This window comes from Macaca nemestrina, chromosome 2, assembly GCF_043159975.1.
Source record: "Macaca nemestrina isolate mMacNem1 chromosome 2, mMacNem.hap1, whole genome shotgun sequence".
In the NCBI taxonomy this organism is placed as follows: Eukaryota; Metazoa; Chordata; class Mammalia; order Primates; family Cercopithecidae; genus Macaca; species Macaca nemestrina.
Genome location: NC_092126.1, coordinates 13,787,141 through 13,810,091, shown reverse-complemented (window position 1 = coordinate 13,810,091; position 22,951 = coordinate 13,787,141). Strand labels below are relative to the sequence as shown.

At 41.2% G+C, this 22,951-nt stretch overlaps 1 long non-coding RNA gene across 1 annotated transcript; it reads left to right on the top strand.

The window, feature by feature from the left end:
• The first annotated feature begins 434 nt into the window (after positions 1–434).
• Positions 435–12,554, top strand: LOC105470919 (uncharacterized). Its single transcript, XR_011619565.1, has 6 exons — positions 435–760; positions 3,909–4,082; positions 4,625–4,732; positions 5,010–5,956; positions 11,165–11,652; positions 12,060–12,554. It is a non-coding gene; the product is annotated as an uncharacterized lncRNA (long non-coding RNA).
• Positions 12,555–22,951: the final 10,397 nt, after the last annotated feature.

Sequence of the window (22,951 nt, the reverse complement as noted above, 5' to 3'; positions counted from 1 at the left end):
GTTGGACTTTGCGACATGCTGAGTGGAGGACTCTCTGCTCAAACTATGATCTAGGAAGGTGCTAGCCTGATGGTCTCTAACTATAAGATTATTACCATGCACAAACTTTCTGGGATGTCAGGCTGGAGGGAAGCCAGGGCACATATTTCTGACTGTTTTCTTCTCCATCTATTTCTCTTCTCCACGCTCAGCATAAAACCAGAAAGGCTGGTACTTCTCGTGGGGCAGGGATTTATTATATCCTGAATTATTCTCTTTTCTTTGGCTTGTGGTAAAATTCAGCTCCAAGCCCTTGGGGGTCAAGAAATATAGAAAATGTGTCTTTTGTCGATATGACAACTGCCTTGATAGGAACTTGAAAGTCCTATTTTAAAATGGACTGAGTATTAACTCAGGTACTCTATCTGCTATCCACTGTCCACTCTCTTCTTCCCTATTGTGATAAGTCATCAGCTTTCACTAATCTAAGGGTGGTTAATGTTTTCTCAACTCCACCCAATCATATCAGGTCTCCTAGATAGACACCTACCCAGGGCATGGCAATTATCATCATTTTTTGTGTGTAACGATTTGCTTATTGCATGGCTCCCACTGGATTCTACACTCCTTGAGAGCAATGGCTCAAAACAAATCTGTGAAGTACTCTGAGGAGAGATTTCAAGCCCATGGAGATCTGGCCTTCCTGCACCATTGCAATTTCTCTGTACAAAAGGACAGACAAGCCAGGAGGTGGGAACCACTTGTACATGTGTGCCCTATGGTAAGGCATAGGCTGAGGGAGGAGATAGGGCCTACTTTATCTTTCTTTGTCAGTATTCACAAAGCTGTTTTCAAAATCCTGTCTCATTAGCAATGGGGGTGAAGGAGCCCATATGGGTGGTGCCCATATCCTGGCTCTGCCATATTGGTACCATCAGAATATTCAATTTTCCAAAGAGCCACCTGAGGTAGCAGGGCAGTGCTCCTGTGACCACTTTAGTGTTGAAACAATAAAAAGAGCAGAGCTGGAATTAAATCTGTGTTCTGGTGATATCTATTCAGGTTTCCTTCCACTCTGAGTATTGAGTCTCTGGTAGTATCTATTCATTTGTAAAATCAATACTTTAGCTGGAGGATCTGCCATGAACTCGGTTTGCTCATCCATGTAATGGGGATAATAATAACTGCCTGTCTAGATTTTTGTAAGGATTATATTAAGGTAAATCTCTCAACACAGGACAGAGAGTAGACCCATGATATTTGTCAATTTCTTTGCTGTAAATCAACTCCTCTCCATTGTCAATTGCAGTTACAATAAAGAAGCAATTGGCTTCTGAAGCCCAATATTATGATATTTCTGCAACAGTAACAACTGCAGATTCCAGGTGCCAAATTAAAGATTGCTCAGCTACCCTAATTAGAATAAGAGCCATTCAGCTGCATCCTTCTTGCTGAGTAAGGACAAAGTCTTTTGTCAAGAGGAGAAGGCACCTGAGCCAGCTACGGTCATTCTGTTGCAGTGCTGCAGGCAGCAAAACTCCCAGCTTCAACTGGTGATACAAAGAAAGGAAGTTCTGATGCATATAACTGAACAGTCTTCAGGGATTGATTCAGGGGTTAGAGTAACATGTTACCAGGACCATTCTTTTGTGCTGCTTCACCTGGGTTGGTTCCATTCTTAACTTCTGTACAGAGGCCCATGGACCACATCATCCTAAGGTCCAGTCCAGTGGGAAAAAATGGAACGGTTTTTCTTAGCATTTCCAACAAATCTTGAGATTCAATCTGGTTGAACCAGCTTAGCTTATAGCTTCCCTACTGAACCACTTAGTGTGTCCAGTGGATAGGCATTGGTTACACAGCCGCTCTGGGAGTTGAGGATGGAGCCTCCAGGTCATGCAAATTGAAATTGATGAGGATGGATTCTGCTTCTCCCCCTACTGCCATTCCTGCCACTGGTACCCACCAGTGAGGCTTTTCCTGAAGGAAGAGGAAACCAACATTAGGACGCTGTACAAAATGGCTACAACAACAAAAGTCCCAGGGATAAAAGGTTTTCTTCTTTTAAAAATCTGTGTATTTTCAGTTGGGTTGGCTGTCTGATACCTAAGAATTATGGGCAGAAAACAATGTCCCTCTAAAACTACTCAAATGTTTAATTTCTGATAAGTGGACTGTGCCTCTCAGTCAGCATGTAATGAAATTAGAGTATACAGGGCCAGAGTTCAATTGGTTGACATGTATGTATCTGAGAAAGTAGTGTGTTTTAGTTAAGATACATTAATGGTGATAACAGATAGATCCCTCTAGTCTCAGGCTTAATAAGACAGAAGATTATTTTTCATATGTGTAAAGTCCAAATAGATGTTCCTCATTGGTGGGTTGCTCTCCTCTAAGTAACGATTCAGGGGCCCAGGTTCCTTTCCTCTCTTGGCTCTGCCATCTTCAACACTTCTGCCAAGATGACTGTGAAAGTGAAAAAAAGAGTTATGCTTTGGATGATTTTATGTCGGATAAATCTTCGATTCCTATTTCTGTTGGGTATTACTCAGTCATATGCCCAGGACAAGAGATGCTGGGGATAAAGTCTACCTGTGGGCCTAGGAGGAGGATCTGAGTTTGGGGAGAGGCTAAGCAGTTTCTGATCATGAGGTTTTACCCATCTTGTTATTTGCTCATATCCTGCTAGGAGTGGGTGATGCTAAGACAGTGACCCTTAGGTATCTCAGAGCAAGGCTGGTTGTGAAGATGGCTTTCTTGGACACAGGCAGAGGAATGTAGAGATTTTGGATCAATGCTTCAGTTGTCTGTAGTTCAATCCCTGAGGAGAGGAGGAGACCAGTTTAGGGAGGGAAAAGAGGGCCTAAGGGGCTATGAGGAAGGAAGCATTTCTAAGATTAAATGCTGATGGTGGGAGGAGGACACTTCATCAGATGTCCTCCATGAATTTCATCCGAGGACCCCATTCTTCATTGTCCAAGGAATCCTAGGAAACTGGGCTTTTCTTTTCAAGCAGTTGTACATCCAAAAATAAGTCTCTTTCTAAATCTTCAATTATTTACTGACAGAGGACCTAAAATTCTATCAGAGAAGTATTTATAGCAAGGAAGTCTAGAAGGTCTAAATTTCAAAAACTCAAATACAAACTGCAGTCGATTAGTAGTGACTGCTTGGACTACTGTGTTGGGAAGGATTCTGATGCTGTATTCAGGCTCAGTATGAGAGGAAACTGTAATTGATTATTGATGTCTATAATGAGAATTGGAGGTTGAAGTAATGACAGTAAAGCACCGTGGTTTCCATTTAGCTTTTGAAAACATGATACACTAAATTGTACTTGAAATAGGCATCAAAGGGTTCCATATCTTAGCCTGAATTAGTTACTTTCTTCTTCAAGATAGCTGGGGTCCTCTACTTTAAGGGGAAAGTGAGTTTTAAATTGGAGAAGTAGAAACAGGTAATTTTGGATCTGGAAGACTTTGGAAAGAGAAGCAAAGATGAGCCTGGGGGGCACAATGAGGAAGGGATCTCAGATGGTTCTTCCTTTTTTGCCCTCTCACATTGTCCCTTCTTCTCTGTATTGCTCTGTGCCCTGGGATGCTGATCTACATAAACTGTCTCAGTGGGCTCCCATGCCCTTTGGCTTCCAGTTAGGTGGGGACAATGGTAAGCCCTGTCCTGGAGAACAGGAGGAGGGAAAGGCCAGATTATTCTTTTCTGCCTCCTTCTTGCCTCCACTCTCAAGCGTCTGGATGTAGCTGTGCACTCCATGGCCATACCTCCTATTGTGTGACCCTTCCCCAACCCAGCTCTCACAGAGCTCCAGTAACACTATTTTCATCCCTTGCCTTGACAGTCCTAGGGGTTTCTAGTGGTGTTCTGCTTTGCTAGTCTCTGAATGTTATAACACTTCTTGTTTATTTCTTTAGCCTCTCCCACACCTCTGTAAGTGGTCCGTCCATAAAGTCTCTGGATCTGCACCATCCATCTAAAATGAATTCTGAATCCTGATGGAACTCTGGCTGATCAAGGGTCTTCGGGAATCTAGATGGTGAATGAGAATTTTGGTGATTCAAGGAGATACTAGAGGGACCCTGAAGGAGGTAGAATTTATTTAGTTTAGCCCTATACTAAGAGTCATCCTTCTTCCTTACTCTTTTCTAAAATTTGGATAAGTGACATTTTTCTTGGAAAAAAAAATGGAACCCAGGAGTGAAAGGAGGCCTTGGAGTGTCATTTCCCCAGTATTCCAATACTTGTGCCTGGCACTCTTGGATGTGAGGATGAGTGGGATAGAGTTGAATGATATTATCTGGTCCTGGGCAAGAGGTTCTAAATATCAGAGGATTCGACTCTTAGATTTGGTCAGTTAAAGTGAACCCATTGACACCCTCAGATCTGATTCCTAATCAGGGCTTTCTTTAGGGTGGGTTTAATTAAAATGATTAAATTTAAATTTAAATAATTTAAACTCCCCACTTTAGAGTGAAGTGTGGGGTCCTCCATCCATATGTATCCTGTAGATGCTGCTTCTGGAGTGTCATTTCTGGCTCAAGATGCATTTGATGTCAATTTCCATGTGGATACTAACACTGGGGACAGTCAAACCCACACAGCATAACCTGGCCCTGCTCTTATGCTCTAGATTCAGCACAAAGTCCACAGGAGGAGGACTGCTGCTGAAGTACCGCTGCTGAAGGCCACAGGGGAGCCAACACAGGGGCCAGGACTTTACAGAGGGTAGTTGTTCTGGGTAACAGAATGTTCTTGCCCTTCTTTTTTCTTCCCCCTCCCCTCCCCTCCCTTCTCCTCCCTTCCCCTCCCCTTCTCCTCCCTTCCCCTCCCCTCCCCTCCCCTCCACTCCCCTCCCCTCCCCTCCCCTTCCCTTCCCTTCCCTTCCCTTCCTGGATATCTGAACAATGCTATTTGCAGAGATGCCTGACCCTTTTCCAGACCTTCCCTGATATTTTAGTGTACTCTTTGTTTGCCATTTAACACACATTAAATTTATTTTCTCATCTTTTCCACAGGTTTTGACATTTTATTTTCAAAATTTGAAATTAAACAGTTTGAATAAACAGTTGAAATTATATTTTCAACATTTAACTTGAGAAGCAGGAGACCTGGGTCTTAGACATTGCTGTGTGACTGTGAGAAAATCAATTTTCCTCTCTGGGTTTCTGGTTTACTTCTATGCAAAATGACCGAGTAAGACCAGATGATTTCTAGCATTCTGTCATTGATGGCATCATATGATACTTTGCTTTGAAGCTGAGGCAGAAGTGACATGTGGAGACATCTTCCCATATTTGGTGGCTGTCAACATTCATCTTGGAGAGGTTTCATGGGGGATGAAGACTCAGACTGCCCAGAAGGAGTGTAGACAAATGTTTAGAAAGCAGTGACCCTCCACACTGTGCTACCTGGTAACAGAATCAGCTGTTGATTAATTATGGGAAGAGAAACAGAAAACTGAAATCTACAGATAATGTTCATGCCTCATCTTCAGCAACAATTTCAACCTCCTCTCTGATTCCATTGAACTTTTAATGTTTTTTTTTCTTTGTTTTCTCATAGGACCAGAGCTGCTAACAAGGAAAAAATTGACTGATTTAAATTTCATCTTCTTTAATTTTCTCAACACAGGCTGTGGTAGAAGTGCTAATGAGCAATGGAAAGACAACAAGGGCTCATCAGAGGAGTGAAAAGAAAGGCTAAAGAGGCCAAAACCCCTGTCTAAGTGGTGAAATTATAAAAAGTAAAGGTCTGCATTTGGGTGTGCTAGGTGCTATAACATACAACTCTCAAATATCCCTGGCTTAACAAAGTGTAGGTTTATCCTCATTCATGTCATAGTCCAGTGCAGGTGCCAGGATGGTAATGCTCTGCTCCATGCAGTCATTCAGGAACACAAGATTCTTCTATCCTCAGACCTCCACTGGATCCTCTGCATCTGGCTTGGAGACAAAGAGAGAAGGTGTGTAGAGGATTGTGAAGGTGGCCTTATGGATCTCGCCTAGAGGTGGCATGTATAAATTCTGCCCACATAGAATTCAATCACATAACTGCACCTAGCTGCGGGGGATGCCTGGAAATGTCTAGCTGCATTTCTGAGAAGAAAAGAAGAGGAGTGGGTGAAAAACAGCATTGTTTTTGCCACTAGCTCCTCTGTCTGTGCTAGGTGAGCTCTCTTATGGAGCTCAAGGCTGGGACATGGGGAAAGAACTTTTCTCAGCAGCACCTGGCCTTACTCATGGCTCTTACTTCATCCTTTCCTCTCTGAATGCAGTTAATCCCCTGCTCCCAGACCACAGCTGCTCCAGGTTAGGAAATGCTCTCTGATCATACCTGGCTCTCTCTAAAGGGAGATGATGAGAAAAGTAACTATTTCCCTATAATCTAGGGTTTAAGTACTGGGCTTCAAACTCTTCAGATCTCTTTTGAATCCTCATTCTGGGTCCAAGTTTTTCCAATTGTAAAACAAGAATTGAAAACCTCATCTTATAAGGATGCTGTGCTGTTGCGCAGTAGAGTTTGTCATAGTATACAGGTCCAATATTACATTAATCTATCACTTTCAGTGCACTTAGAACAGGTAGAAAACTTTCAATCTTTGCTTCCACTCCCAGTAACTCTCTAGGAGTTGTTACTTTAAAAGAAGAATGAAGTTCCTCCATACCATTCCTTTCCTGCTGATTGGTGTTGAATCCAGTTATGGCCTCTTGTAGGCAAGAGTACAGGGGAGTGAACAAGATTATCCATTTCACAACTGGAGAACATTCATTCTGATACGTGAAATAAGTCAGGCATAGAAGTATAAACTTTGCATGTTCTCACTCATTTGTGGGAGCTAAAAATTGAAACAATTGAACTCATGAAGATAGAGAGTAGAATGATGTTTACCAGGGGCTGGGAAGGGTAGTGGAGAAGGGGGGATGGTGAATGGGTACAAAAATATAATTAGATAAAATGAATAAGAGCTAGTATTTAATAGCACTACAGGGTTATTACAGTCAACAATTATTTATTGTACATTTTAAAATAATGAGGTATAATTGGAATATTTGAACACAAAGAAATGATAAATGCTTGAGGTGATGGATACTCCATTTACCCTGATGTGATTGTTATGCATTGCATGCCTGTATCAAAATATCCCATATGCCCCATAAATATATAAACCTATTAAGTACCAACAAAGATTAAAAATTAAAGAAAAGAACTACAGGGTAAAACCTGCCAATTGCACCATGACTTATGTTTTCTTAAAAAAAAATATATACCCCTTTCACCCTCTCTGGAACAAAAACTAAGTCTGGAAAAGGGTGTCCAAGAATCTGATTTTGTCATTCTTAGAACATTAAAGGACTACATGGGTGGCTGTGGAGCTGTACTGGGAAGCACTAGAATTGTGGGAGCAATTAGTGTGGAATTAAAAAAATTGGAGAAGATCTTGTCAAAATCTTTCCTTTGTTTCCCATCGAAATAAAATAAAACTAATTCTTAATATGCTCTGCCAAAAGTCTCTGTTTTAGTACTATCTTAGGACGGCAGGTACCATGATTACAGTCCTGATTAGTGTAACAGTAAGGGCAATTGACGTTATTACACTAAACAAATACCCCTACCTACTAGTTACTATATGCCAGGCACTTTCAAACTCATGTATTCCTTTCATCTTGGCAGACTTGCGATTTTAACCCAGTGTCAATTGGCTAGAGTTCAAGCTTTTCCACAATATGATGTTGGCTCTTAGAGTTGATAGAAGTTATTAAAATTTGACCAAGTTCATGGGATGATCCAACCTGCACCACATTGCTAATCCTTTCCTTTCCTTTCCTTTCCTTTCCTTTCCTTTCCTTTCCTTTCCTTTCCTTTCCTTTCCTTTCCTTTCTCCTTTCCTTTCCTTTCCTTTCCTTTCCTTTCCTTTCCTTTCCTTTCCTTTCCTTTCCTTTCCTTTCCTTTCCTTTCCTTTCCTTTTCCTTTTCCTTTCCTTTCCTTTCCTTTCCTTTTCCTTTCCTTTCCTTTCCTTTCCTTTCCTTTCCTTTCCTTTCCTTTCCTTTCCTTTCCTTTCCTTTCCCTTTTCTTTCTTCCTTTCCTTTCCTTTCCCTTCCCTTCCCTTCCCTTGCTTTCCCTTCCCTTCCCTTCCCTTCCTCTTCTTCTCTTTTCTTTTATTTCTTTCTTTTTTCCTTTCTTTTCTGTTTCACTCCATCACCCAGGTGGGAGTACAGTGGCTTGATCTCAGTTCACTGCAACCTCCACCTCCCAGGTTCAAGCATTCTCCTGCCTCCCAAATAGCTGGGATTATAGGCGCCTGCCACTATACCCAGCTAATTTTTGTGTTTTTAGTAGAGATGGGTTTCACCATGTTGGCCAGGTTGGTCTGGAACTCCTGACCTCAAGTAATTCACCCACCTCGGACTCCCAAAGTACTGGGATTACAGGCAAGAGCCACCACGCCAGGCCCTGGTGGTGCTTTTGTTACACTGCATTGAAATTGCATAAGCCTTGTTACACTGCTTGGTAATTAGGCAAAGGTGGTGGGGGACTGTCTCCAACAGTTTTCATTAGGAATGTGCAATATTTCAGGTCTTGTCTAATAGGTAAATTAGGCTTCTACGGGCCTAGCACCCAAGGCGGACCAGAGACCCCTGTCTCATGGGTCATGATAGAGCTAGATTTCTAAAGTTGTACATCCAGACTCAAGTTTCCTGAATGAATTCACAGAAGAAAGTTCAAATCCTAGCACAGGTTTGTGTGCTAGGCAGGGATGACAGTGAGTCAGAGACAATGAATGGAATGAGATCTGGGCCTGTCATGTAGGTCCTGGCATTTTCTCTTTTGGGGAGTTATTTGATAACCAGAGCACATAGAGGGGTCTCAATCCCCACCTGTATCATTACCTCTATGGGAAGACCTCTACCCCATCTTGTGGTGTCCTGGGCAGGGGTAGCTCTGGTGTCTACATCCAGGGGCTTGATATCAGGGTGGCAACTGTGAGCTCTAAGGTAGAGGTTGGCTGAAACTGGGGCAGCCCTTCCCAAACTCTTTTCTAAGAGCAATGACTCATGAGTGTCTGAGTGTCCCTCACAGACTTTTTCCTTCCCACAGGTTCCTAGAAAGTGGAGGAAGGGTGAAGGCTAACTCTTTTTGACATTTCTGTGACTCAGGAATGCAGAAGTATAAAACACTACTTTGTTAACCAGATGTCAAATTTAATGAACCCACTGATATCAAAAGAAAGACCTGCAATATCTTTATCTGTGTAATTAATTAGCCTGTGTCTATAAAGTGTTCCAAGCATGTGAAGTGCCACAGATATCTTGTGTTATTAATTATTGTGCATGGGAAACATAACTGGATTTTTTTTGACCTCTGTGCACTTAACAACTCCTGTTTAATGATGCATTAATTGTAGCTTTATTTTTTGATCAGCATCGATTCTCTTTTGGTGGTGATATATTGAGGCATATTTTCATGCCTTTCAAGATTTCCCTTTAGAAAATCAAGTTTTGAAAATGAGAGTAGCAGTGAGGAGTGACTGAAGGTGTCTGAAAGGGGGGGAGTGTTGACTGCATGAAAACAGGTTTTCAGAAAATGCATCTGCTAGCATCAGATTAAATTAAAAGAGGAAAAGACTGGAAGCAGGGAAGAATCCTCCTTAGGCATGAAATAATGAAAATGTGAGCTAGGGTAGTGATTGGGAAATGGAGATTGTATGGTTGAGAGAAAAATTTATTGCTTCAGAACTGTTAAAGATAATGTCCTAATGGGCCCTCTGGTGTGGCAGGGGAAAGCTGTAGGCAGCTTAACTGCCCTGTGTTAAAAATGAAAAGAAATAATTCAGTATAAAGTTTTAGTTATGAAAGATGAATAAATTCTAGAGATCTATTGTACAATATAGTGCCTCTGTAACAACATAGTGTCAAGAGTACAGATCTCATATTAAGAGTTTTTCACACACACACACACACACACACACCACAAAAGAAGGAAATTTTTGGAGGGGATAGCTATGTTTAGTACTTTCATTACAATGATGGGTGTAGGTATACGTCTAAATGCATCAAAACATAAATATTTAATATGTACATTATTTTGTGTATCAAGTAGACCTCTCTCTCTCTCTCTGTTTGTGTGTGTGTGTGTGTGTGTGTGTGTGTGTATATATATATATATATTTTTTTTTTTTTTTTGAGACAGAGTTTCTCTCTTGTTGCCCAGGCTGGAATGCAATGGCACAATGTCAGCTCATCGCAACCTTCGCCTCCCAGGTTCAGTGATTCTCCTGCCTCAGCCTCCCAAGTATCTGGGACTACAGGCACACGCCACCACATCCAGTGATTTTTTTTTTTTTGGTATTTTTAGTAGATATGGGGTTTCTCCATATTGGTCAGGCTGGTCTCGAACTCTAGACCTCAGGTAGTCCACCTGCCTTGGCCTCCCAAAGTGCTGGGATTAGAGGCATGAGTCACTGCGCCCAGCCAATAAAGCTTTAAAAAAAGAAAAAAATCTGGAGGGCTGGAAGTAGCCTTGTTAACAGATAGACGCAAAAAGAATTTGGAAAATGAAAGAGCAGCCCAACAAAATTCCAAAGGGCTTGAGGAGAAAACCCCCTGTGACAGGTGTGTGCGTCTTGGGCATGCAGCTGGTGTTGCCGAGGCACTGTTTAAGCTGTCTAACATCCAGGTTTGTCTGCTAGTCTGTACTTAGATGCACTGTAATACTCACCTGCTTTTACTCTGAAGAATCAGTAAAAGCGTACAATGCACAATGTTTTAGGAATGGTGCTTTGGAGAAGTCAAAGTGTTCACCACTGGGTCAAAGTAGAAAGCACAGAGAGTGTGGTGAGAGTTAGACGGAGAGCTGCTAGCCAACATGGATTCATGTGACTTTGAGAACAATAAAGATGCAAGGGAATTCAGTGAGACCTTGAGCAGGGCATGGGTTTCCCACAGCGTGTCAGATGAGATCAAGACAATTTTATTTGATTTTCAAAACCAAAGTGACCTTAGCTAACGTATAGGTACCAAAAGGAAAGATGAACCCTAGAACTGGAGATATCTTTCCAAATTGAGGATTGTGTTACAGAACTTTATGTAACAAGAAAGGAGCCCACTGCCTTCCTTTCTCCAACTTTGCCCCTGTGGCTCCACTCATTATTTTTCTTTTTTTTTTTTTTTAGAGTGGTCATGCATTCCTCAATGGGGAAAACTATCTCTTCTGAGACTTCAGAAAATCCTTTTCTTCTGGAGCCACTCTGTTCTGGATTACCCTGGGATTTTAATGAGATAAAGTCTAGAGATGTATATCTATAACTTTTCTGCATCATTTTGGAATTTTAATGAGATGAAACGAGATCCAGAGACACCTGTTCTAGACCACTTTGGGATCTTAATGAGGTAAGGCTGAGGATGGACTAAATTCGTTTTTTCTCAAGCTGTTCAGAGACCAAATACACAGACAAGAAATGCAAACATATGGATGAAGTCTTCCAAATTGCTACTTCCTCTAACTCCTTTTCTAATCTTCATGTTGTTTCTTTTTTATTTAGAGTGTGTGTGTTGGTAGGCGTTATCAGTGGAGGGCTGGTGGTTGGAAGTTAGAGGAGTAGCTGTTTATGAATTCTAGACCTGGACAGTCCTTGTCATTAAATTGATATGTGACCCCATGGTGAGTAACCCAGGTTCTCCTCCTCTGCTTGGTTTGGCATTCTATCTAGCCACTGTCCTGTTTATCATTAGATTGCCTTATTTAGCTATCTCTATTGACAAAATGCTAAGTCTAAGGGGTCATTTTATCTGCCAGAAGCAAAGGAAAAAGGTAACAAGTTGTCCTTTACAAATTAAAGTGGTGCAAGGCCCCTTAACTTGTAATAACTGTGGGAGTAAGAACGCAGTACCTACCTGGCCTCTCATACTCACCTGTAAGATGGTTTGAGTATGGAGGTCACTTGTATTTTGGGGAGAGAAATTTCTCTCCCGATGGAAGTTGCCATGCTCAACCAAGCATGCAAGCCATGTCAAGAATCCTAGAATCCTATATTTCACTCCATGTGTTTCTTTCTCTTGTCATTCCAGGACGCAAACAGGTTGAAGACAGGAGCTGTCTTTAATGGAATCTGAACAGTGCCCAACTCCTGTAGATATTCACTGAATGTTAAATAACAACAGTGATCATGTAATAATGATGCCCAACTCACTTGGGAGAGAATACCAAATAGCTTGGAATTTTCCTGTTACTGCCAGCATGGCCTGAGAGCATCCTGAGGTGAATTTAAAAACTTCAGTGATTCAAATCACATTTACCATAAGAAATAGATCTTCTAGCTTAGAGTATTGTTCAGCTGATTGCTGGCTTACTGTGTCTTCGTTTGAATCATCCAGGTCTGGAAGAAAGATATTGTGCTTTAATGATAAACAATCTCAGAAGGAAGCAAGAGGGATTCAGTTGGCTCTTCTGGCCAGTGCCTTTCTCTTCATTTTCCTCATCCAGTATTTTTTCCAACTGCTTCAGTTGCTTTGAAGTAAATTATTACCATATGAGCTCAATTTAAAGAGCTGCTATAGAAAACAAGCTGCCACAAGCTATTAAGAAAATAACCCTATTTCAGTTTTGTGTGAAAAGGAAAAACAAATTAACTCCATTTAAGATACATATATATATATATTTTTTCATTGAACCAGAGTCTTTCTCAATAGCGTCAATGAAAAGGAATGGCAGCCTTCTTATCCTCCCGGCTTTCCTCAATCCAGCACCCAGTCTTATACCATAGTATCCTGGAGGAAGCTGTCAGACATCTTAGTTAAAAGCTTTCTGATGGGAACTTTAATGATTGGTCTGGAAAGAACCAGCATTAGTGGGCATGAACACTGCTTTCTTCCCCCAAGATCTGCAATGCTACATAGAGCATAAACATCTTTCTCTTGACAACTGCCTACACATCCCTGGGGCATCACTGGGCTTGGACATTTATTTGTTTATTCATGTATGATCTACTAAGTGCTATGTGTTTTATGAGGTGACAGGGATATAATAAATAAGACACAATCCTGCCCTAAAATGACTTCACTGTAGAGATGAATACACAATTATGGGTTCCCTCCTGATGAGGTCATGACAGTGACAAGACACAGGTTAGAGGGTGGGCTGTGGAATCACAGCTCAGGAGCACCCACCCAGTCTTAGTGGGGTCACAGAAGCTTTCTGGAGGAGGTAATGCCTGAATTTCAAGGACAAATAAGAATTTGTCATTTGAAAAAGGGACCAGGAAAGAGACTTCCATTGTTAACACATAATCTGCTCCCTGCCTTCAAATGTAGGTAGAATTGTCTTACCTAACACATTCACACCTTGTCAAATTCAAGGGAAGGGGCCTTCTAATGGCAATTTCTACTTCCCTATGTCCACCACTAATTCTAGCATCTATCAAGTAACTACAGTGGAGTTGATGCTGACTTGGGCATTTTGTAACCTATTATTGATTATAATTTTACTCCCATATTTATGGATAGGAAGGCTGAAGTCACAGCTGATAACTAAGAGAGTCTAGTCTTTTTTTCAAAGTCTAAATTCTTCTTAGTATAGCATGCTGCAAACTTAAATAAACATTCTAGATGGTTCCAGTGGAAAGAATGTTCCACCTGGCCTTTCCACTTGCTATCATGACAAATCTATAGCAGGTTTATAGTGTTTTCCTGAAAGATAAGCATCATTATATTTCTGTTTGGACAATGCCATTTCTTGGCTTGCTTTTTACCATTCAGTATTGTCAGACTTTGAAATGTATGTTTTATAGTACCTTTCCATTTCTTATGAAAAAAATGTTTCAATGTGTCTATATTATTTTTCTGTGAACACACACACACACACACACACACACACACACACACACACACACACACAGTTTGAACCCCTGAGCCACTTGCTAATGAACTTTAAGAAACACTTGACAGGGTGATGCCAAGTTAGCAAGATCTGAACCATTATAGTCTCTCCCTCTTATGGAGACATGATGACATATGAAAACTGGATTCTTGTCTAGGGCTTTCTTCCTCTTATAGGTATACCAAATTGAAAAAACAATATTAAGAAGTTTTGAGCTGATCATTATCCCTAGACTGGCCCTGAGACAGAGACCACTGACTATGTATGAAAATGTTTTTTCTTCTTCAGTACAGAGCTAGACTACATTTCCCAGCCTTCCCTGCAGTTTAGTGTGGGCACGTGACTGAATTCTAGCCAATGGATTGAGGAGTTAATGATTTGTACCGCTTCCAAGTTTGGCTCATAGAACCCCAAGCAAGTTCTTTCATGTTCTTTACCTTTCCCACTACCTAGTATGAAGATGACTTCCAAGGTGATCTTGGAAGCTGTGTGTCAAAGATCTATGATCCACTGGGTCCCCAAATGACCATGGAAAGAACAATTGGTTCTCTACCAAGCACCGTTATGTGAATAAGGAATAACTTTCTATTGTGCTTCTCAAGTTTGTTTTTTGGCTTGTTATAGCAGCTGGTGTTATCCTAAATGATACAGGCCATCATCCCTAGAGACTTTATTGTTACAAGCTTACTTAGTATTTGTGCCCTGAGTCTTGCAGTTTCCACCGCAGAGAACTCTGCAGGGTTCTGAGGTCTGAAGACTTTGTGAGGCTTTAAATGAAAAGCAAAACACACAGGTTACATTCATCAGTCCTGATCTCAGCCTGTCTCTGCTCTGAGTGTCTTGTCCCCTGAGGGCTTCTCAAGCAAGAGGGGAAATGTTCTGACTGTGGCCTAGCAGTGTCTTTTCTCTTGATTGATTGATCAATGTAGTTTGTTCCTGCTGCTGGGTTTCTGATGAGATTTATGCCCACCAGGGCTGCCATATTTCAGTCCTTATTTTCACCCTTCTTTGCTTAAAGAGAGCCATTATAGTGGCTTCATCACCTTTGACTGTTTTCAAAATTTTACTCACATGAAGCCTGTGAGGAGCTCCCAGCTCTCAGATGTCAGAGCTGCTGGGTGAAAGCTACGTTTGGGGAGAGAGCACACCAATTCCTTCTCTTACTCATGTTTATCAGTAGTAGGTACTGGCAGGGACATGGTGTCAGTGACATACTTTTTAAACACTGACTTAGTGTTGAAACGTGTGCACATTGTCAGTGTTTCTAAAGGTCATTCTATATCTGAGGGTTGGGGACAATTTCCCTGGACAGATTTTGGGAAACTGGACTCTTTCCACTCCTGCTGCTGCTGCTGCTGCTGCTACAACTAGCCATGTGCAACCAATAAGTGAGGAAACTCCCTTGCTGGGCAAATCCAAGTCTCACTTTATTAAAATATCCCAGAGGAAGACCTGACAAGGAGTGGGCAGATTGTCCATAACCCTGTTACTACAGACGTCGGGGTCTGAGAACTAGGTTAAATGCTTGCCTTCTCTGCGACTCTACATTTCTGTTTCCTTCCTATTCCTCCAGATGAGAGAAGGTTGAAACAAGGACCCCTGTGCACTATGCAGTAGCCCACAAATGGTATCTTTAAGATCTGCCCCCTTCCTATTTCTGGAGACTGGCAACATGTTGGAAGTGGGTAGAAATAAGACAACTCAGCAGTTGAGGATTTTGAAAATGAGTATGTTAGATGTTATGTATTATCACTTTTACACCCATACTTCTCAGCATTTTAAACTTAGCATGTCACCATTCAGATTGAACTGAATTGAATTCTATTTATTTCTCTAAACAGAGGCATCTCCTTTTACTATTGATGGGTTTCCTTAGGTGTTTATAACAGAACATCCCATGACTCTCCAAATATTTAACATTAACATACTGTTGAATTAAGACAGTGTGACAATTGCTCAAAGACCTAAAGACAGAAATATCATTCAACCCAGCAATCTAATTACTGGGTTTATACCCAAAGAAATATAAATCATTCTATAAAGACATATGCACATGTATGTTCATTGCAACACTAGTCACAACAGCAAAAACACGGAATGAACCTAAATGCCTATGAATGATAGACTGAGTAAAGGAAATGTGGTACAGGTACACCATGGAATACTATGCAGTCATTAAAAAGAATGAGATCATGTCCTTTGCAGGGACATGGATGGAGCTGGAGGCCATTATCCTTAGCAAACTGACATAGGAACAGAAAACCAAATACTGCATGTTCTCACTTCTAAGTAGGAGCTAAATCATGACAACAGTGGACCACATAAAAGGGAACAACAGACACTGGGGCCTACTTGAGGATGGAGGATGGGAGGAGGGAGAGTGTCAGGAAAAGTAACTAGGCTTGATACCGGGGTAATGAAATAATCTGTACCACAAACCCCCATGACGCAAATTTACCTCTGTAACCTGCACACATAACCCTGAACTTAAAGTTATAAACAAAATCAAAATATATTGTTTATTATTATTTGGAAAGCCACCTGAGCATTTGTCTCCATTTAACCATAATGTTCCCTGACATCAATAACAGTTATATGACTTAAAGGAGGTCATAGCTGTGTTATCTTTTAAAAAATATCGTGTCTAAATAATTCCAACTTTCTAGCCCCTCTTTGAACTGCTCAGATTGCTTATCCCCATTCACAAACTCTCCCAGGGGAAATTGGATGGGTCCCCTACTAATGGCCCTTTCACGTAAATCACCTTGAATGGTCTCACCTTCATTAGTGACTGCTATAGTTATATTAGTAAGAACAAATCTACAAAGCTATTAAAATTCAAATGGTACCAGGGACCCAAACATCTGTTATACATGCTATTAAAAAGTTTCAGTTGCCCCTGAACACATTGTTTCAGTGTCTATTTTTTTGTAAGTCTCTGGAGAATTTGGAGCAAACAAGAACCTCTTACTAGAACACATAACTCAGGGAAAAATGGAGACAGAGAACTTGATAACAGACCAATATTAAATGTCTTTAATTTCATCTTGATAATTTCTAGCTGGAAAAATTGTGTTGGTTTTCTTCTTGAGATTAGGTTTGTTTTGTCATATTTGTCAGAGACTGCCATGAGGAGATACATTTTCTTTCATTTTTTATGTGGCTGGATGGTACCCTCCTCTTCACACCCCTGCCACTAGCCTGCCCTGCCTTGGGAGCTAAGGAAGTATAAGAGAGTTTTTACAAGGTAACTCAGGTCTAAGAAGCAGGCAGACATTGCCTTTAGCATAATCCGGTAGGGGAGGCGTGCTAGCAAGGAAATAGTCACTCCCCACAGCATGGGGGTCTGAGTGTGCTTTAGACATGCTGCACTCAAATCCCACATGAATAGCCTCTTCCCTCCCCCTCTACCTCACAATATGGAACATCTCCTCTTTTAAGTCAGCAACAACAGTGAAAACAGGTAGGGGCTGTCCATCGCTGCTGGAGGCCATAACCAAGAGAAGTGGTACCCAGGTGGGAAGAGAAAGGAGGCTTAAAGCGCAGAAAGAGAGAAAAGAAGAGTGAAGGTGAGGGTCTGGGAGGTACTCTCTTTCTCCTAAGGTGATGGCTACCTTGGCCTCCTTGGGAGTTAGGCATGAGATCCTATGTCAGAGGAGATGCTTTTGCACCCAGGAGTAGAAACAGTTGATACAAACTGTTAAGGGAGAAGGAGACGTTATTTCCCATAGATACAGTTTGTGATGCATTTGTGATGGCTCTGGCTTCCTCAGAATTTCAGTTTGTGCCTTCCTCAATGCGTGGGCTTTGTCATCAGGCTGGCAGCTTGGTGACCTCAGTAGTTCCAGGTTATCTTGCCACCACAACACCAGAGAGAAGGACTGTCTTGTGACCTTCTTTTTACATGGAGAAGACTTTTCTTTGAATCCCAGGAGACTTTCATTATTTCTTGTTGGCTAGAATTAGGTTATATGCCATTCTTTAACGACTGACTGGTAAGGGATGGAATTACTGTGATATTCTTACACTAATTATTTGGAGCAAATTGAATATTAGAGAATTAGTCATCATGATACTAAAGTTTCCATATCTGTGATGGTACAAGATCATTATTTCTTATCTCATATCTCTTATATATTATCAATTAGGTAGTTTAATTTTCTCTAGGTATTTAAAATATTTAAAAACTGATATGTAATATAAGAGTTGAAAATAAATATATTCCTCTTCTATAATTAAACTGTATATACTACATATAAATTAAATTATATCTATATATACTGTATATATTTTATATTACTATACTTTTATATTATGTATTATGCTATATTATGTTTATATTGTGGTTATACTATATATAAACTAAACATTATATATTTTAAAAACTTATTTCAAAGTACCATATGTTGTAACAGAAATCCTTTGTCACTTCAATATAATTTTCTAGTTGTCTGTTGGTTTTTGGAAATTGCCAGTATGCTTTTTTGGTTGATGCAGCATTCACTAGCTAAATGGCATCCTGTCAGAACCATGGCTTGCCAGTTGCATCAAAGGCTTCCGACACCCTTCCCCTTCCCACCCTTGATTCTCATTAGAAGACTGAGATTCTTCACAGAACCTGAATGGGGTTTGTGCCTTTGCCGCCATCTTAGCATTGAGCTTTCTGATGATCTCCAGGCCTCCATTCTTTCTATCTTCTGTTCCCCCAACAGTTGGTCAGATTGGTACCATCGAGGTTCTGACCCTGTATCAGGTGGTTCTTTGAGGGCAGGGACCAAAAGGAATTGCCATACACAGAGGGAAGCAGACAGGGGAAAGGAATAGCAAGGGAGGGGCAAGCTGGCTTCTCCTGGTTGCCGCAGGAGCCAGGATCTGGTATTTTGGTTCGCCTTTCTGATGGAGAGGACAGTGTGCCCTGCCTTGGCCAGTCCCAGGAGAGTGGGCACCATTGACAAGGAGGCAGCTGGTTGGGGTGCTCTCTGTGAAGTGAAAAAAAGGCAGAGTGGGAGAGACAATAAGAAATGTGGACATAAAAGAAAGAGGCCCTCATGGATACTGATGGCCTATTTGCGTTGGCTGCATTGGCCATGGGAAGGGTGGGGTGTGGTGGGAAGCACTGGGTGGCATAAGGCTCCTCTGTCCAGAGATTACTCGAGAGGCAGTGAGACTCTCTTGGCCACTGGCTGGGATGTCCAGGGCAGAATTCTCCTCCAAGACTGTTCACAATGTCACAGAGGGCCACTCCCCATGAGGGATGGATTGTCAGATAAAGTAGGGCTGCCCAGGCACACCCGGGAGTCCTGTGCTGACATCTGTCTCGGCCCACAGACCCTGACTATCTCTTCAGCCACCACTGAGGCCTGACAGGGTTAGATGTTTCCAATGGGTGGGTATAGACCCTCCTCACCTTGTCCCATTAGCCTCTCTCTCCCATTCAAAACCTTTTAAACCAGGAGGCAAGTTGCCAGCTCATTTAAAAAAAAAAAAAAGAAAGAAAAGAAAAATGAACTGCAGCAGATCCAGTACCCAAATTAGAAGAGTCTCTTGACATTGCACTGTGTGGTTTCTGAGATAAACCACATGCTAGAATTTACTTTATTAATTAATTCTACCATTTATGGCAGTTTTACTATTTACTGGCCAATATGGAGATATTTACATATTTGAATAACTTATAATAGTGTGTACCTGCTGTATATTAGTTGTGGTTACATGTCTCTCTCATTTCTAAACAGTGGCTTCTGAAGGTGGGTGCTGAATTTTATTGCTTAACCCGGAATACCCAATTAATTTTTGCGGGATAACTGTGCGGATTTCTATGGTTGAGGGAGGGAACAGGCCACCTTCTTACCTTTTATCAGAGTAGACTCCCCACTCTTTTCAATGTGAAAGGTGGATTGCTTAGCTCGACCACTGATAAGCACAACTGATAGCTCCTGAATATCCTACTTCCTTCCCCTTACACCAAGGGGAACACATCATTCATCATTCTTGTGTTATATCTTTAAAAAAAAAAAAAACCCAACAAAAAACAAAAAACTAACGTTCTTCCCTGCTAGGGAACTCAAAAGTAGACGTTATATAGGAATGTGAACTGTGAAAGTATATCCTGGAATTTATGGCCAATGTGCTTTGAAGGTGAAAAACACCCTCTAGTCATACAACATTACTATAGCTCCTGTCTGTCCTTTTATCCATTTCCCCCATAGTTGGCTCGCTGACTTGAGTAACCTGCAAAAGAGATCTGAAGAGAGAAGGAGAAATGAAGAAGCACACTGGAAAAATTCTTCATTTATTATTAACTTAAAACTCCAATTGACTTGCTTCCCCCAGGGCTGGAGACTACAATGGGACATGGAATTGGTCCAGTTCGACTAAAAAATTCAGAGAAAGAGATTGGTGTAGTGGAAAGATCAGTGAACTGGGAGAGAAAAGAGCTGAATGCTAACCATAAATGTGATTTTTCGAGTCCCTTAACTTTCCAGTGACTTCGTTCATACTTTGGACACCTTGTTCTCTCTCTTCGCTAGCTTTTACTTCTTGCCATTCTATGGTTTTCTTGTCTTTTTGTATGGCTTAGGTATATAACAGATAAAAAAATGCATTAGGACTGTGTGGTGGTTAATTTGTTGTGTAAGATAGCTTTGTGGCTTAAAACAAAAAGCCATTCTCTTTAGTTTACAGTTCTGTGGATCATTCAGTTCTTCTGTCTTGGGCTGGCTCAGCTTGATCATGGCTGGCTCTCTTATGCTGCTGCCATCAGCCGGCAGATCTGCCTGGTGATCTAGAATGGTCTCCTTGTATGCCTAGTGGTCGGTAGGTTGGCAGCCAGGGTCTGGATGCCTGTTCGCTGGGGTGCCTCGGTTCTCCTTTAGCAGGCTATCTTGGACTGAATCACATGGTGAACTCGGGGCTCCAAGCTGAGCAGGTTGGCAAGCCAGAATGCTCAAGCACTTTTCAAGCCTCTGATCACATCAAATTTGCTAATGTCCAGTTGGCCAAAGCAAATCACACCGTCCTTGGAGATTCAATGGGTGAAGAAATAGATTCCATTTCTTTATGGGAGGAAAGAAGTTTATGGTCATTTTTGCAATCTATCACAGACTGCATTTTGAGACATCTGAAAAATGTATTGCAATGGCAGATAACAATTTTGAGTGTTTAGTAGGTGCCACACATTATGGTCATCACAAAATTTACATTCTCATGATATTTACCCTTACAGGCCCTACGTCTTTGGTGCTTCCATTAAAAAAGGCAAGTGGCTATGTCAAACCCTACTCTCTTTACACAGCAGATGTGGTGCAGAAATGTTTCTTGTAAATAGAAATTTTGTAGCTTGAATTATATTTTCAGCACAATAGGGGGATTGGCTATTTCAAGGAACCCTGTTGCAAATCCTTTTGGAAAGTAAATAATCTTTTTGTAACACCTGAAATCACCTCCTGGTTTAGCTGTTTGGAAGGTCAAAGCAAAGGGATTTGAAAATATAGATAATGTAGAAAGGTCTCTAGCTTTGGAGTTGAACTGACCTAGGTTCACATCTTATTGGGTAAGTAATCTTGGGCAAGTTATTTAACTTCCGTAAGCTTTAGTTTCTTTGTTGTTGTTGTTGTAATAGGATTAATAGATACCTGTCTCCATTGGGTTACATGAAAATAGAAAAATTGTGTAAAGGGCTAGATATTTTACAGAAGTTCAATAGATTAGTACAATATAGTCTAGTCATCCACATTATCAGATGTTAGATTTTGTGTAACTACTGTCCTGCTATTTCCTACTACAGATAAAACCTTTTGAAATATTTGTTTTCCAGTTTCAGAATTAGCTTGGCTTGGGTTCTCTGTGTCTGTTCTTTTAGTCTCACCGTAAAGCTATACAGCTATTTTCATTCCTTAATCAAATTCAAGAGGGTAGATGAGGAAATGAATTCATAGCTCTGTAGACATCATGGGGTAAAAAGTCTGTACTAAACCAATTTAAAATAAATTAGCTGAGAAAAAGCAGGTGCTGCCTAACACAATATGCAAAGTTATCTTTTAACCCAATCAGCAGAGAACAGAAAAACAATTAGCAAATTGGATAGCTATTCCAGGTGTCTGAGGGCCACTGGCCACACGATGGCCATTGAAGGGATCGCCACCAGCTTCAGGTCACTGGGTAGACTTGCAGTATCAGCACAAAACCCTGACTTAGGGTGGTCAATCTCCCAGTGCTGTGAGAACATTGGAAGGAATTTATAGCTGGCGAATTACAAAAGCAGCTCTAATTAGGCCCAAGAGGCAATTGCATAAGAACTACTGAGAACATTGCAGACTCATATTTGCTTCCTTCTCAGGATTTTATATGAGAGCCTGGTAATGAATGTTCTTTAACAATAGGAGCTGAGAGACCTTAGTGTTAATAGCACTCCTGAGGATACAACTTCCTTTATTTGCAATCCTGCAAGGATCAGTTGGATACCATTGTTAAATCTTGAAATTGCACCCCCGCCACCCCCCCCCCCCCCACCACTTTCCCCAGTCTATATTGTGGCTTAACTCAGAAGATAGGACCACGGGGAAGAGCTTTTTCTTCACCACCTCCCTCCCTATGCAGTAATGAACAATAAATAATCTAGCACTGATTGGTTTTGAAATTTTTTTAAAGGTCCAGCCCATTTTTAAAGCATTTCAGGAACAAAGCATTTGTTCATTTGCTTAATAAAGAGTAATAGAACCTCTCTAACATCCACAGGTTAAAATACTATAATGTTTCTGAATTCAGGAGCTGCTTTGGTCAGATGTATTGGTTCCCTTGGTCTGCTCTTCCTGAGTCTCAGTGAAAAGGTACTCGGTAGATTAATTCTCTAGTTGAATTGTAGTGGATAACTCAGAAATTTCTTTCCCCCTTCCTGTCCTTCCTCCCTTCTTTTCCTTCACTGAATACACAGAGATCCTAATATGGAAGAGCCACTGTTCTAGGTGCTGCACATGAAGCAGAGAGTCCAGTAGGTTTGGGAGCAAGATCACTCTGAAGAGTTCTAGCCATAACCAGCAACACCTGAAGAATCTCAGGGATGACTCACTCCTTAGTGGTGCATCAG